Genomic DNA, 16,982 nt, shown 5'->3' on the forward strand with positions numbered 1-16,982 from the left:
CAGTTAGAGATGCAATACGCTGAACAGGATGTCCCAGGGAAAACGGGAGGAGGAGCAGAGCCGAGGCGGGTGAGCATGTAGCTAGATTGGGTGGAAGATCATTGAGCCATTGCTGGAGTGTCTGGAAGAGGAACTCGGATGGGGCAGTGTAGGGAAGTGGGACGGGGTTGTTGTGTGTATGGGTCTGGGGTGGTAGGGCCCATCAAAGGGGGCAGGTTATGGGCTCAGGAGAGTAGGACAGACCCTTAAAAGGTGAGTATAGGGGCTGTGGGGGAGGGCAAGGCCTGTGGGGATGGGGGTAGCAAGCCTCGTGTGAGGCTGGAGCTGGGAGATGTTACTGATTCCACTTGGCCAAAAATGTTCCGCAGACTCCCCTACCCCGCTCCCTTGTCAGGTCCCCTGGGCGGTTGGGCTGGGGACTTACACGGGGGCTGTGCCTGATGCTGGGCTGGGGGTAAACATGGGGGGTTTGCTGGGTTGTGAAGAATGAAGTAGCACAGGGTGGGCTGGGGCTGGAAGCCCTGCCTCTCCTGCAACCTCTGCATGGGGTAGTTCTCCATGGCCACATAGCAGTAGCTGGGATAGCCTAGTGCGTGCAACTGCTTGGCTATCAAATTATTCAGCATCCCCATGTAGCCGTGCCGCCGGTGCGGGGGCAGAGTGTAGCCAACCCCCATGGAACCAAACGGGTCTGAAGCAATCCAGCTGACCGGGTGGCCAGCAGCATCCAGCAGGCAGACACTGGGGAAGTGGCGGATCAGGCTGGCCAGGTACTTCCTGCTTTTCTCATTCCCCCCAAAGGCCTATGTCTCATTCAGCAGGTTGGCGTGGGAGACATCCAGGGACGAGAGCCTCACAGCCGGGTCCAGCCTAGGGAGGCAGAGAGCAACAGGGCCAAGCCCCAAAGGTCAGTGATCTGAGTGACACCTCAGAATCATGAGATGGCCAAAAGATCATGAGGTTTGTTAAAACTATGAAACTTTGATTGCTGGTCTCCCTTGACAGCTGAACTCCCCTGGCCCCAAACCCTGGATGTGACATAATCAGTATTGCCAACATTCCCAGATTTATTAGGATGAGATGGGCCTCACTGCAGAAGCTCCTATCCCCATATCTGCCCATCTGCTGCTCAGCAAATCAGTCTGCCCCATCAGTTCTGCCCCCACACAGGCACCCATCAACTTGGTCTCCAGCCCCCCTATTTCCCTCCCAGCTTCCCCTATGCACCTCCTGCCGTTCTCCCACCCCTCTGAGCCCTGTGGGGGCTGCAGCAGGCTCCCTTCTGCCCTTCCCAGGCTGTGTCCCCCAGGGAAGGGGTGAACAGGGTCACCATGCTGTCCCATTGCCCACAAGAGGGTGGGGGAGGAGGGAGTGGAACCACCCTGAGATGCTGAGCAAATTCTGCTCCCTCTTCCCCATACCTGTCTCATGAGAAGGTGTCATGTTACTGCAGGGAGAGGGAGGGGCAGGGACTTCTTACTGCAGCAGCTCTGATTGCCTGCTCTTCCCCCAGCGGGGGTGTGGGAGAGGCAATCAATCAGACAGGGCTTCCACCCCCCCCCCAGGCAGGAAGGGATTCCCATGAAGGTCATTGTAAGATGGGCTCCAGACCTGGCCAAACTTGTGGGACTCAGGAGAGGGGGATGATGAAGCCAAGTGGAGAGGAATCTGCCTTTCTTGGGGGATGGGAAATGGGACACAGAGCCTTTTTTCCCCACCCAGGGGGTGCTAACACTGTTCTGGCCCCAGAACAGGGGATTCCGCTGGCTCAGGGGGTGGGGAATGGGACACGGGGCATTTTCCCTCTTATCCATACGGTGGCGAAGCTGTCTAATATCTTTTCTCACTAGAACTGAGTGTCTCATTCCTTTTCCTGTTAGAAACCCCTCCATCCCTAAAGTACCCCTGGGATATCTGCTCCTCTCTGGGTCCTGGGTGAGAAGCCGAGGTCTGAACAGGCTGTGGACAGGAAGGTTCTTCTCCATTTTTGGTCAGTTGAGATGTGGTGCAGGGATGTGGGGGGAGCATGGTCTCTTGTTGCCTGTGCCCTGCCAGGTCTGATGGCTGGTTGAAGGAGTGCCTGGTCCCCAGGGTCCATGGATGGGGCACCATTGGTGGCACAGAATCCATTTGCATCAGGGTTTCCTGGCAGAGGCTGGGGGCCCTGTGCAGGAGCTGAAGAGGGATCTCCCTCCCCATGGCTGACCCCACCCAACGGCTACGCTTCCCAGTCCCTGCAGTGTCCCTGAAGTGGGATTGGCACTGAGCCCAACCTCCTGAGATTCTGCTGGTGGTAACAGGACCCCAATGCCCTTGGCCCTGCATAAGGAATAGCCAGCCAGATCTTGGGCATCCGAGTTAGGGTGACCAGATGTCCTGATTTTATAGGGACAGTTCTGATATTTGGTGCCTATTACCCCCCCACCCCCGTCCCAATATTTCATGCTTGCTGTCTGGTCACCCTAATCCCAGTGCCATGCTGGCCAATGCCCCCACCCCTTAGGCTGCCTCCTTCTGTACGATGCCCCCTGTGGAGCCCTGTGACACAGGCAGACACTGACCTGATCTCAGGCATGGAGCTGGGATCTGGGTGAAAATAGGTGAAGTAGCGGAGCACCTCCAGCTTGATCCCCTTAGCCTCGGCGATGTCCTTGGAGACTTGGTACACTCCATCCTGGAGCCCTGCAGGGGGCAGCAATGGGCCGTGAGCAGTGGGAAAAGGGATTGAACGGTGGTGACAAAAGGGCCCATATGTGTGGGGAGCCCAGCCTAGCACATGGATCGGGAGGGGCAGGAGTCTGAGCTTCCAAACCCCCAGCCCTCAGGGAAGAGGGTGTGGTCAGATGAGCTGACCCCACTGGCAAGGGGCTACCCCATATGTTCCTGCCCTGCATAGGGCTCATGGGAGCAGCCTTGCAGCCTGAGGGGAGCAGAGAGCTTGGGGGTTGGCATTGTAGAGTGGGATCCTGGGGTTTGGCCCAGACAGGACATGTATGTTCAGTTGCTGTGCGACTCTCCCAGATGTTTTGGGGCACATGTTACCAAGGATGCAGAAGGTCTGTCCCCAGTTGACAGCACCTGCACTGCCCAGCAGTGCCCGGTAGGCACCTAGGTCCCAGTAGTACACTGTATATGTTGGTGTAGAAATCAGTCATCCGATGCCACCTGTAGGGGGAGACATACAGCAAAGACTGGAGAATTCCCAATGGAATGACTGATCTGCCTGCCTCCTTCCCCCGAGCCAGCCTGGTCCCTGCCCTGGGCCCCCTTAGGGGCTGGGATTTGGTGCCCTTCCCCTCTATCTCCTCCTGGAGCCAATCTGGCTCCCCGTCCTGGGGTCCCCTAGTGAGGAAAGGCCTCGGGTCCCATTCTACATCCTCCTGAGCCATCCAGTTCCCAAGGTGCAGTGTGGTGGCTGAGGGGCTTCACCTCTCTGCGCGGACGGGTGAGGACGACTTTGAAGTCAGGCCATGAATCCACCAGCACCTCCTGCGCAGCTGGGTTCCCCTGGTTTATGGCCATCACAGTGCCATAGACCTGCCAGAGACATGGAGTTGGTGGGGGGTCAGAGCAGGGGGAGAGGCGGCAATTCCCACTCCCAGTACTCTGTTTGGAGCCACCCAGTATTTATTGGGGGGTTTCAGCATCTTGTAATCTTCTGCAGGTGAGGTGAGGTTTTTGCCCTTCTTCAACATGGCCTCCCTCTCCCATCCCTGCCAATGGGGCTGAGATCACAGGCTGCCCTTAGTCAAGATGGCCACAATCTCAAAATGATTTCAGGGGACTGAGGCCAGGGAAGGTGGCTGCCCCAGACTGAGTACCAGAGATGGGGGGGGGGGAATGTGAGGAGCAGCAAGGAGAGGTGATTGGGGAGCGAGTGGGGGGATGCAGGGAATGCTAGGGGTTGGGGTGAGGGGCAGGGAGGGGGTAGGGATATGGGGACGGGAGTATGAGGGATGAGGGCCGGGGTGGGGCCTGTCTCTAACCACCACCCCGGGTTTACTCTCCTGATTTAGGGGTCTGACTCCTTATTTGTGAGTCCTGGCCTGGTATCGCAGGGGAGACCCTGAGCGCAGAGGAGGTCACAAAGGGGCTGGTGACCCTCACACACTTGAGCCATTTGATGGCATGGAATCATGGAGGGAGCCAGAGTTACCCAAGACTTTGATTGGCTGGCACAGAGCCTGCCTGTGGTGTAACTGTATGATATGGAGCCAATCTGCCCTGTGACTGGCTGGGGAGGTCCCGCTGGCTACAGTGGGTGAGCAGCAGGAATTTGCTGGGTTTGGACATTGGAGGACAGGAGATGTGAGTGGGTGGCTTGGAGAGCAGCCAACACCTGGGGGAAGGGTCTTGCCCCCAGCCAGCCCAATCTCCACCCCATCACCCTGGGGAGAGAGAACTTTCTGCCCTGCTCCCATCCCCGTCCCAGGAAGTGGCATGTGGGGAAAAAAGATGGGTCCTTGTCACCGGCAATGTATTGGGGAAGCGCCTCTGTGGTATCCCTTCCAGCAGCTGCAGCTTGGAGGAGCAGCTCATGATCAGCATCTGTGGTGTGGATGGGCCCTCAGCAAATTCCAGCAGGGATGGCACTGGGGATACCCTGTGGGCGAGAGACCCATCAGTTCCTTGTGATCTTCCCCACTAGCCCCACCTCCCTGGTGACACAAGGGCTGTCTGCAACCTTCCAGCCCTGCCAAAATAACAAATGCTGTGGGTAGACCTACAATAACAAACCAGTCTGGTTACACCACCTGTACCCACCAGAGACCCTACAATAACAACCCCAATGGTTATATTCTCAGTGCAGCATTTCCTGTGGATTTTCCTCTCCTAAGTATCAGCACTTCCTTGCAGTTAATGTTTCAGCTTTTCAATCTAAAAATCACTTTTGATGAGAATTTGCACAAGTGGCACTTGGATGTTCCCAGAGCTCAGGGAGTGGCAGATCAGTACCTCAACTGAATCTAATTTCTCTTGTAAGGGGCAACAAACATCTTCACAACATTTTCCCCACAATTTGCTAAGCTGTGTTTGTGAGAGTCAAGACCTTACAATAACATACCAGTCTGGGTGCTTTTCCCTTACTCACCATAGAACCTTCAATAGAATCATAGGGGTTGGAAGGGACCTCAGGAGGTCATCTAATCCAACCCCATGCTCAAAGCATGACCAATCCCCAACTAAATCATCCCAGCCAGGGCTTTGTCAAGCCTGACCTTAAAAACCTCTAAGGAAAGAGATTTCCCCCACCTCCCTAGGTAACCCATTCCAGTGCTTCACCACCCTCCTAGTGAAAAGTTTTTCCTAATATCCAACCTAAACCTCCCCCACTGCAACTTGAGACCATTACTCCCTGTTCTCTCATCTGGTACTACTGAGAACAGTCTAGATCCATCCTCTTTGGAACCCCCCTTCAGGTAGTTAAAAGCAACTATCAAATCCTCTCTCATTCTTCTCTTCTGCAGACTAATCAATCCCAGTTCCCTCAGCCTCTCCTCCTAAATCATGTGCTCCAGCCCCCTAATCATTTTTGTTGCCCTCTGCTGGACTCTTTCCATTTTTTCCACATCCTTCTTGTAGTGTGGGGCCCAAAACTGGGCACACTACTCCAGATAGGCCTCACCAATGCCGACTAGAGGGGAATGATCACGTCCCTTGATCTTCTGGCAATGCTCCTACATATACAGCCAATAATGCTGTTAGACTTCTTGGCAACAAGGGCACACTGACTCATATCCAGCTTCTCATCCACTGTAACCCCTAGGTTCTTTTCTGCAGAACTGCTCCCTACCCACTAGGTCCCTAATCTGTAGCAGTGCATAGGAGTCTTCTGTCTTAAGTGCAGAACTCTGCACTTGTCCTTGTTGAACCTCATCAGATTTCTTTTGGCCCAATCCTCTAATTTCTCTAGGTCCCTCTGTATCCTATCCCTACCCTCTAGCAAATCTACCACTCCTCCCAGTTTGCCCTGTCTGTGTCTGTGGCCCCAGCCATGCCAGGGCTGGTCTGTGCAGGACTCAGGTGGCCCAGATAGCTCCCACTTACCTGGACAGTCTCTCTTTGCCAGGGAAAGGGGCAGCGCCTTTGAAGATAGAGACAAGGTGTCCATGAGGCAGTGAGGTCCCTGCCTGGCAGTAGCTGGTCCTGTCCCCGCTGGGTCTTGCTTTTCCTCAGGGGCTGCTCCAGCCTCTTATCCCTGAGTGAATGAACCATTAACAGAGTCTGTGCCTGGCCCGGAGCTGGGGGCAGCCACATCCCTGCAGTCACAAGGCACTCCTTCCATGGGCAGGGAGAGGTGAGATGATTTCCTGGGGCCAGCGGAGTAGAATTCTGAGGAAACATGAGCACAGCCAGGAGTGGGACATGGGTAAACCAGTTCTGCTGGTGCCCCTCTATCCTAAGTCCAACCCATAGCTCCTGCTGTCCCAGCCTTGGGCTTTCCCACTGCAGCTCCTTCCTAGCTTGCAGTTTCTGTCTATTGCTTTGATTGAGGGTTGTGTTGGGAGCCCCCAGTCTGGGCCCCTCTCCTTGGCTTCGTCTTTGCCTCAGCATTGTGTCTCTCCCAGCCCTGTCCTGTGAGGGTTGTGTGCCCTAGGACACTCTTTCCTCGTTATACCCATGCCATGGCTGGGATCTCGCATGGTCCCTATTTGCATTGGGGAGCAGCCAGGGGGTCTGGGCTGGGCAGGTTTCTACCTATGACAATAAGGAAACCCCTTGGCATGGGGTTGACACGGTTTGTTACCTGCCGGGAGCAATGCAATCTGTATCTGCAGCAACATGGTGTCACATTTATTATTCAGCTGGAATCCGGCATCAGAGAATCCTCAGGTTGGCTTGGCAAAGCTGAGCTAAAGGCAGAGCTGGTGTTGGCAGCAACAACTGCCTTAATACTCCCAGGGATCCATCCTGGCTCTTCCTCCTTTTGTCTCTGCATTCCTGTGTGACTTCCTGGGATGCTGAGTCTTGGGTTCTCACAAACACAGTTGCCTCCCTCACACCCTGTGTCTTTGTTCCAAGCTGTAGCAGAGCTGTGTCCACATCTCCTGCTCCTTTGTGTGCCAGGCAATCAGTGGTAAGTCACTGGCAAACCGTGGCGTTAACATTGCCCAGAGGTTCCATGCACTGTTCCACAATGTCGAGCTCAGCAAAACTCTCACATCTGAAAACCAATCAATGAGGAGTTAAGGTGACTGTCAATGGTCCTTAACCCTGCCCCGGAGCTGCCAAGAGCCCCTGGGCTCCAGCTGTCTGCAGTGTGTAGGTGTCACTCTACTGAATGGGGGAGGGGTTAGCTGGAGCCGTTTGGCAGAGCTGTGACTGAGACAAGGTGGTTGCGGGGGGCTGTTCCACTTGACAGAGGTGAGCCCCTCTTCCTGCCCCCAGGTGTGTGATCAAAGGAAAGGGGCCCGGGTACCCTGAGAGATTCACTTCACCTCATTATAGCACTGAGTTGTGCACGTTGTGCAGGGGTGGCTCCAGGGACCAGCGCAGGAAGCTGGTGCTTGGGGCGTCCCTTGGAAGGGGCGGCATGTCCGGCTCTTCGGTGACAATTCAGCGGCAGGTCCCTCTCGGACGGAAGGACCTGTCCCCGACTTGCTGCCGATCGCGATCGTGGCTTTTTTTTTCTTTTTTCCTCCGCTTGGGGTGGCAAAAATCCTGGAACCAGCCCTGATGTTGTCACTAATGGGGCATGGGGTCTTCTTGCCAGGTGATTGTCATCACTGAGGTGGGCATGAATGAAAGATAAATGACAGGGTAGTGTTAGACAGCATCATGTACCTGAGGGGGACGAGGTTGAAGGGTTTGTAAAATTGAGCAGACGTGATGTGGAGCAGAATCAAGCAGTGTCTACACTGAAAATGCTGCAGCGACAGTTCTTATGCCCTCCTAGCGCTGTCTGCACGGGGACTTAGGGTGGTGTAACTACATCATTCCGCAGTGGGGATTTTTCATTGGCTCAATCTACCCCTGTAGTGTAGACCAGCCCTTGCTGTTTGTGTTCAGGGTAAGGGTAGGATGTCTCTGTTCAATACAGTGCAATGACAGAGTGTGAGTAGGTGTGTTATGGGCGTATTGGGACATTGCTTCCCCCCCTTCACCACACACACTTGGTAACAGTGGAATGGGGATAATGCTCGTGCTTTGTAATGTTTGGAACATGTAGTTGGTCTATGACCCAAAAACTTGGGGGCTATTTATTACACCTGTGAAAAAGACTGGTGTGTCTCTCCCCGCCCTCCACCATCTCCTGCAGCATACAGCCCCCTCTGCTGTCCTGCCACTAGAATTTCCACCTCACCCTCTCCTTCCCATCCCATTAGCATTTTTGAAGGCAGATGTGCACAGAAACCATTGGTAAAAGATGTGAACTGGAAGAAAAGCTGTTTTTTCAGATGGCAGGTCACTGTAGTTCAGGAACCTCTTGTTCAAATGGTCTCAAATGTGGGTCGCTAAACCTACATCAGACCCACACGAGGCACCCCAAATTTCAAGACTATCCAAGGAAGCATGGGGATTTCAGAGCACTTAGAAAAATTGGTTTTAAACAGAAGCCTTTTCTATTTTAACCATAGCCGACCTGGCACACAGCTGTAAAATTGTATGAAATTAACCAGCAGAAGCTGCTTTGCTATTTCCACATCCCCAGCATGGGACAATCCTGAAAGTACAGGGGGCTCTGAGCAGTGTGACGGGGCCTATGGATCTCGGTGTGATGGTATCCGCTGAAGGAGAGCGCTGTTAGCAGATGTGCCCGTTACTTTGGGGTATTCTCATTTATTAGGGTTACTCCTGGGGGAGGGTGGTTCTGTAATTCTATTAATGTACTGCTTATGTCACTTATTTCTTCATATGGAGCTCTGCTCCTTCCTTCTGCAAGTCCCCTTCCAATGGAGCTATCCTGCAGGACCTAGGTTCACCAGGGCTGGGTTCCTCCAGCCCTAGCACCAGATGAACATGCACACACAGAGACACACACTAACAGAGTAAGTCTGAGCACTGCTGCAGAGGAGCATGTGGATTGGACAGAGACTTCTCTTAGGGGAGAGTCTAATCATAGAGAATCTCCAGGTTATAGTCAGGAGCAGAGGATGGAGGAGGATAATGTAAGGGCCAGATCAGATGATAAACATTCACATGAAAAAGAATCTAACACATCAGAGAAGGGCAGACAAATAAACAGTGACAAGTTTTTAAAGTGCTTGTACACAAATGCTAGAAGTCTAAATAATAAGATGGGTGAACTAGAGTGCCTCTTGATAAAGGAGGATAGTGATATAATAGGCATCACAGAAACCTGGTGGACTGAGAGCAATCAATGGGACGCAATCATTCCGGGGTACAAAATATATCGGAAGGACAGAACGGGTGGGGGGGGGGGGGGGGAGTGGCACTATATGTGAAAGAAAATGTAGAATCAAATGATGTAAAAATCTTAAGTGAATCCACATGTTCCATAGAATCTCTATGGATAGAAATTTCATGCTCTAATAAGAATATAACATTAGGGATGTATTATAGACCACCTGACCGGGACAGTGATAGTGATGAAGAAATGCTAATGGAAATTAGAGAGGCTATCAAAATTAAGAACCCAATAATAGTGGAGGATTTCAATTATCCCATATTGAATGGGAACATTTCACTTCAGGACAAAATGCAGAGATAAAATTTCTCGATACTTTAATTGACTGCTTCATGGAGCAGCTGGTACGGGAACCCACAAGGGGAGAGGCAACTGTAGATTTAGTCCTGAGTGGAGCGCAGGAGCTGGTCTAAGAGGTAACTATAACAGGACCACTTGGAAATAGTGACCATAATACAATAGCATTCAACATCCCTGTGGTGGGAAGCACATCTCAACAGCCCAACACTGTGGCATTTAATTTCAAAAGGGGGAACTATGCAAAAATGAGGGGGTTAGTTAAACAGAAGTTAAAAAGTACAGTGACTAAAGTGAAATCCCTGCAAACTGCATGAGCGCTTTTTAAAGACACCATAATAGAGGCCCAACTTCAATGTATACCCTGTCAAGGCTGCTTCCCCACTTTGAACTTTAGGGTACAAATGTGGGGGCCTGCATGAAAATTTCTAAGCTTAACTACCAGCTTAGATCTAGTCCACTGCCACCATCCCAAAGCTAGTTTCCTTCCCTGGGTAGCCTTGAGAGATCTTCACCAATTTCCTGGTGAATACAGATCCAAACCCCTTGGATCTTAAAACAAGGAGAAATTAACCATCCCCCCTCCTTCCTCCCACCAACTCCTGATGGATCAAGATCCACCCCCCCTTGGATCTAAAAACAAGGAAAAATCAATCAGGTTCTTAAAAAGAAGGCTTTTAATTAAAGAAAAAGGTAAAAATCCTCTCTGTAAAATCAGGATGGGAAAATAACTTTACAGGGTAATCAAACTTAAAGAGCTCAGAGGACCCCCCTCTAGCCTTAGGTTCAAAGTACAGCAAACAGAGATAAACACTCTAGTAAAAGGTACATTTACAAGTTGAGAAAACAAAGATATACTAACATGCCTTCCCTGGCTGTTTACTTACAAGTTTGAAATATGAGAGACTTGTTCAGAAAGATTTGGACAACCTGGATTGATGTCTGGTCCCTCTCAGTCCCAAGAGCAAACAACTTCCCAAACAAAGAGCACGAACAAAAGCCTTCCCCCCACCAAGATTTGAAAGTATCTTGTCCCCTTATTGGTCCTTTGGGTCAGATGCCAGCCAGGTTACCTGAGCTTCTTAACCCTTTACAGGGAAAAGGATTTTGGAGTCTCTGGCCAGGACAGATTTTATAGTACTGTACACAGGACAGCTGTTACCCTTCCCTTTATAGTTATGACAACCCCAAATTAAGAAACACAGTAAAAAAACTAAAAAAAAAGCCACAGTGGCTTAACAACCATGTAAAAGAAGCAGTGAGAGATAAAAAGACTTCCTTTAAAAAGTGGAAGTCAAATCCTAGTGAGGCAAATAGAAAGGATCATAAATGCTGCCAAATTAAGTGCAAGACTGTAAAAAGAAAAGCCAAAGAGGAGTTTGAAGAACAGCTAGGCAAAAACTCCAAAGATAATAACAAAATGTTTTTTAAGTATATCAGAAGCAGGAAGCCTGCTAAACAACCAGTGGGGCCCCTTGATGATCGAGATACAAAAGGAGCGCTTAAAGACGATAAAGTCATTGCGGAGAAACTAAATGGATTCTTTGCTTCAGTCTTCACGGCTGAGGATGTTAGGGAGATTCCCAAACCTGACCCGGCTTTTGTAGGTGACAAATCTGAGGAACTGTCACAGATTGAAGTGTCACTAGAGGAGGTTTTGGAATTAATTGATAAACTTAACATTAACAAGTCACTGGGACCAGATGGCATTCACCCAAGAGTTCTGAAAACTAAGGTTTGTAACCTGTCCTTTAAATCGGCTTCTGTGGCCAATGACTGGAAGTTAGCTAATATAACGCCAATATTTAAAAAGGGCTCTAGAGGTGATCCCGGCAATTACAGACCGGTAAGTCTAACGTCGGTACCGGGCAAATTAGTTGAAACAATAGTTAAGAATAAAATTGTCAGACACATAGAAAAACATAAACTGTTGAGCAATAGTCAACATGGTTTCTGTAAAGGGAAATCGTGTCTTACTAATCTATTAGAGTTCTTTGAAGGAGTCAACAAACATGTGGACAAGGGGGATCCAGTGGACATAGTGTACTTAGATTTCCAGAAAGCCTTTGACAAGGTCCCTCACCAAAGACTCTTACGTAAATTAAGTTGCCATGGGATAAAAGGGATGGTCCTTTCATGGACTGAGAACCGGTTAAAAGACCGGGAACAAAGGGTAGGAATTAATGGTAAATTCTCAGAATTGAGAGGGATAATTAGTGGTGTTCCCCAAGGGTCAGTGCTCGGACCAATCCTATTCAACTGATTTATAAATGATCTGGAGAAAGGGGTAAACAGTGAGGTGGCAAAGTTTGCAGATGATATTAAACTGCTCAAGATAGTTAAGACCAAAGCAGACTGTGATGAACTTCAAAAAGATCTCACAAAACTAAATGATTGGGCAACAAAATGGCAAATGAAATTTAATGTGGATAAATGTAAAGTAATGCACATTGGAAAAAATAACCCAACTATACATACAATATGATGGGGGGCTAATTTAGCTACAACAAGTCAGGAAAAAGATCTTGAAGTCATCGTGGATAGTTCTCTGAAGATGTCTGCGCAGTGTGCAGAGGCGGTCAAAAAAGCAAACAGGATGCTAGGGATCATTAAAAAGGGGATAGAGAATAAGACTGAGAATATATTATTGCCATTATATAAATCGATGGTACACCCACATCTCGAATACTGCGTACAGACGTGGTCTCCTCATCTCAAAAAAGATATACTGGCACTAGAAAAGGTTCAGAGAAGGGCAACTAAAATGATTAGGGGTTTGGAACGGGTCCCATATGAAGAGAGATTAAAGAGGCTAGGACTCCTCTTGGAAAAGAGGAGACTAAGGGGGGATATGATAGAGGTATATAAAATCATGAGTGATGTGGAGAAAGTGGATAAGGAAAAGTTATTTACTTATTCCCATAATACAAGAACTAGGAGTCACCAAAAGAAATTAATAGGCAGCAGGTTTAAAACAAATACAAGGAAGTTCTTGTTCACGCAGCACACAGTCAACTTGTGGAATTCCTTACCTGAGGAGGTTGTGAAGGCTAGGACTATAACAGCATTTAAAAGAGAACTGGATAAATTCATGGTGGTTAAGTCCATTAATGGCTATTAGCCAGGAAGGGTAAGGAATGGTGTCCCTAGCCTCTGTTTGTTAGAGGGTGGAGATGGATGGCAGGAAAGAGATCACTTGATCATTGCCTGTTGGTCCACTCCCTCTGGGGCACCTGGCATTGGCCTCTGTCGGTAGACAGGATAATGGGCTAGATGGACCTTTGGTCTGACCCGGTACGGCCATTCTTATGTTATGTTCTTATGAGCAGACTGGGTCAATCAGCACTCTCAAGCTGACCCCCTTATATGTCCCTGGACTCAATAGGCTAGATCAAGCAGCACTTTCAGGTGCCACCCTTATATGTTTAACACGTCCCTATGCCCACATTCATGTCACAATTTTTCTAGTAGTAACCCACTTGATGAGCAAACCCCACAGTATTTTGGGCGCTGCAGAGATCTTTAGCTTATGTAAAAGAAACATTTCTGCAGAGTAAATGGGGGAAGCTAAAACAAAAAAGAGTAAAGTTCAGAGAGAGAGAGAGAGAAGCAACCAGTTTAACCATAAAAGTTATTTATTCAATAATAGTGATAACTACACAAGGAGAGCCTAAACTAAAATAACAGTTACATTAGTAAAGGTTAATACCTGAGATAGAAAAGAAAACAGAGAGAGAGGGATCTCACCCACTCCATGGAGCTTGAACTGGCTGGGGTTCCCAGGTAATGGTGGTAGCTCAGGGTCCTGAGTGCTGGACACAGGCAGAGCCCCCAGCATGATCAGTCAGGAGATAGAGTCCCAGTGGAACTGATGCAGAGATTGGGTCCATGCATTAGAACCCTTACTTGAACATAAGTAGGGGTTTTTGTAGAGAAACAACAATGGTTCAAGGGAGAACACTAGATTTATTTATGAGTAAACTGATGACTCAAGGGTTTTCTTTAGGCTAGACAATAGGAGCTGACCACTCTTGGCTATGGGTGATGTTTTCTTCCAGGGAGCTCACAATGCAATTAGGCTGCTTCAGTATTTTGGATATCAATCAAGGATTCATTACTAGAATTGGTCTGATAACTGCTGAGCTGGGTGTGTGCTGATGTAGGTTCATTAACCTCTGGAGCAGAGATCCCCCATGATGCAGTGCTTCCCTGCTTTTCTGGTCCCAGAATTCAGTGCGGTTCTCTGTTCTCCATTCTGTGTGCAAATAAGATGAATCCCTGTCCCATCTTTCATGCAGATGAGGCTAGGGGAGTTGTGTCCGTTTTCCATTCTGTATGCTAATGGAGATATCTTAATCTTGTCACCCTTGTCAGGAGGGGTCTAGGTGTGTCTCCCAACGCCCTTCACTGCTCTCTGCAAGACTTTTCTCTGATTGGTTTTGGTTCAAGCAGAGACTGGTCGGGGGGGAACGGTGTCTTTCATGAGTCAGACAGGCCAGATATTGCGCCCTGTTTCCCCAAGAGCACAGAAGTGACTGGTATCAAGTCCCCCCGTTGATGGGGTGCTTGCATTGAGCGAGTATCCCCTTCACATCCTTACTCCATGGTATTGCGTCTGATCGTCTGTCCATTGCAGCTGCCGCATCAGTCGTTGTGTCCAGCAAACCAGCAGAACCAGACGAATTGCTAGTATAATTTGGAAACCAATGATCATCACAATGGGGTGAAACATGATATTTAAAAGACCTGTTGCACTGGGCCTCTACCCAAGAGTGAAGGCCTGTGTTTTCACCTTAATGGCAATGAGACCCATTCCCAGTGAAATGGGGGAAACCTCCTTGTAGAGCTCAGGATAGGCATTTAAATGTTGTACAGTCCATAGAGGCACAGTAAACGTAATATCACAACTAACAATGGTGGTTACATTACAGAAACAGCAATTAACGTAAGGCACCATGGGTTGGGCCCAATGTCCATTAATCAATACGATATTGCATCTTGTCCTTACACACACACACACATGCTTTACCAACATAGACAATAGCCCCCTCTTCTTGGATAACATCGAAGGAACAGTGAGACTTATTCCCAGGTTGGCCATTCATCCCAACCCTTATGGCTAGTTCCAATCAAGGGAGCACATGCAGGAGCAATGTGAGAGATATTCATGCCCTCTAAGTGAATTTGATCCTCCTTTAGAGAAGTCTGAGGTTGAAGAATCAAATGTTCTTGTTGATCCAATTTCAACACATGGGGTCCTGAAATTGGGGCTCTTAAACGTCAGAGGGGAGCAAGGTTTGTGATCAGAGGGTCGAAATTTAAAACTGTTTTTTGTTATTGGCCCAATTCCACTCTGTACAAACCGGGCTCATGAAATCCCTCCAAAATGGCAATATACCCATAGAATTTAAACCAAATTGCTGGCATAAGCTTGTCATAATGTGTGTCCTTTAATGGAACTACCCAGTCTGGGGAACCTGGCTGAATCAGGTCATGTCCAGCTAAAGTCCAGTTCAGTGGTTCCCAGTTTACGAGGAACTGTGTGATATTCTTGCCTGCTGGCGTGATTGCAGACAGCTGCAGTTCATCTCCGGGTAACGGAGGTGTCTAAGTTCCAATGACAATGATGACACGTAGGGGCATGGTTGTTCCTCAAACAGCGGAGGAAACCAGGGCTACCCTGCATCTTCCGACATCCAGGAGGCTGTCACTGGTTATGTTTGACGGTGTATGTCCCGTTCTAGACCACAACGGTTTACAGAAGAATGGGATGGAATCTGGGGTGGTTTTAGTTTCATAACAAAACTTGAGTGACTCTCCGGTGGCACTCTGCATGCTATTGGCAATGTTTTCCCAGGGGCAACCCGAGGAGTTGCCAACAGTGTAGAACTGGTAGCGATACTGCAAGGCCAGGGGTTTGTTCCCATTCCCATAGAATCGATTCACCTGGCACAGCAATTTACTTCCTGGGCTCCAGCTGCCAAGCACCTCCAGAGGCTCAGAGGGATCACAGGTACAGCATAGAGCCTGGACAGCATCAGATTCCAGACACTTATGAACAGCAGGGTGCTGGTGCACCGGTAGGATGTCATGGCTCTTGTTCCGGACCTGTGAGGGGGCAGAGAAGAGAGAACACACTCCCACACTCCCCCAGTATATACTGGGAGAATCTGGGACCAATAAGTCTTTGCTTCATTGCTAAGATGAGTAACATATTTTCAGCAAAGTTCTTGGCAGATTCCTGAGGCAGCTGGTTTAAGGTCATCAGTGTCCAGCATTATAATCTTCACTTATAGTTCCCTCACCCACAAAGCTGGAAAATGAGGGATTTGTTTTCTTTGTTTTGCTGCTCCAGTTCCAGTTAGCAAAATGCATGTTAGACTAGTTTGGCTGCAAAGAAGAATTCTATGTATAGTGGGGAGAACACCTGATGCCTGTCAGGCTGCAGAACTGGGCTGACATCAGAATCCAAACATCCTCTGGTCAGTGCAAGCAGAGGCATTCCTCTAAAGATTTGGACTTGATGTGATGCAATATAAATGTCATGGATAATTCAGACCACTGGGGAGAAACAGAATCAAAAACACTGTTTAAACAGTGTCCCTTCTGTCCCGCCCAGGGCCGGATCTAGGCATCAGTGTTCCAAGCATGTGCTTGGGGCGACACTTTCCAAGGTGCCAGGAGCCGGGTCCTGCCTGCATGGCTGGGTGAGGATGGCTTTAAACTGGGGCCATGACTCGTGCCTGGCCAGGTTCCTGCAGTTTATATCCATCACGGTGCCGTGATCTGCCAGAGGCATGGGGGGAGAGGTGTCAGTTTTTGCAAAGTCAAAAAACTCTTCATTGGGAGGCTGCACCAAAGTGGCCCTTTGCCAAAGCGGCAGAGGGTGACAGCAGGGCTGAGGGAGCCCTGGGCAGCCCTCCCTTACCCCACGCAAATGAGGCTGAAATCACCTATCTGTACTTATGCCAGCTGGGCCAACCCCCCAGGCTCCACCACCTGGCACTACTGCCTGGGGGACCCCTGTGGCTGGCAGAGCTGTGGCATGGGGCAGGTGGCTAGTGGTGGAGCCTGGGGTTTGACCCAGCGGGCATTTCTCAAAGGATAGGGCACAGGCCTGTCTGATGCCAGGCTCTGGGATGAGGCCAACAGCTGACAGGAAACCATGAGTGGAGCGTAGCGGAGGAGGAAACCACTGCTGAAGGGGCATTTTTCAGTGGTTGTGGGCGGGGAACTGAATCAGAGGACACAGCCGGAGACACTAAGGGGTAGAACTGGGTGTTTACTTATGATTCATAAGTACAGATAGGTGATT

General features: G+C 49.6%; 1 pseudogene; it reads right to left on the reverse strand.

Moving 5' to 3' along the window:
• Window positions 1-420: 420 nt before the first annotated feature.
• Window positions 421-4,563, reverse strand: LOC117876568 (annotated as a pseudogene).
• Between the last annotated feature and the right edge of the window lie 12,419 nt (window positions 4,564-16,982).

Source organism: Trachemys scripta, chromosome 4, assembly GCF_013100865.1.
Source record: "Trachemys scripta elegans isolate TJP31775 chromosome 4, CAS_Tse_1.0, whole genome shotgun sequence".
Taxonomy (NCBI): domain Eukaryota; kingdom Metazoa; phylum Chordata; order Testudines; family Emydidae; genus Trachemys; species Trachemys scripta.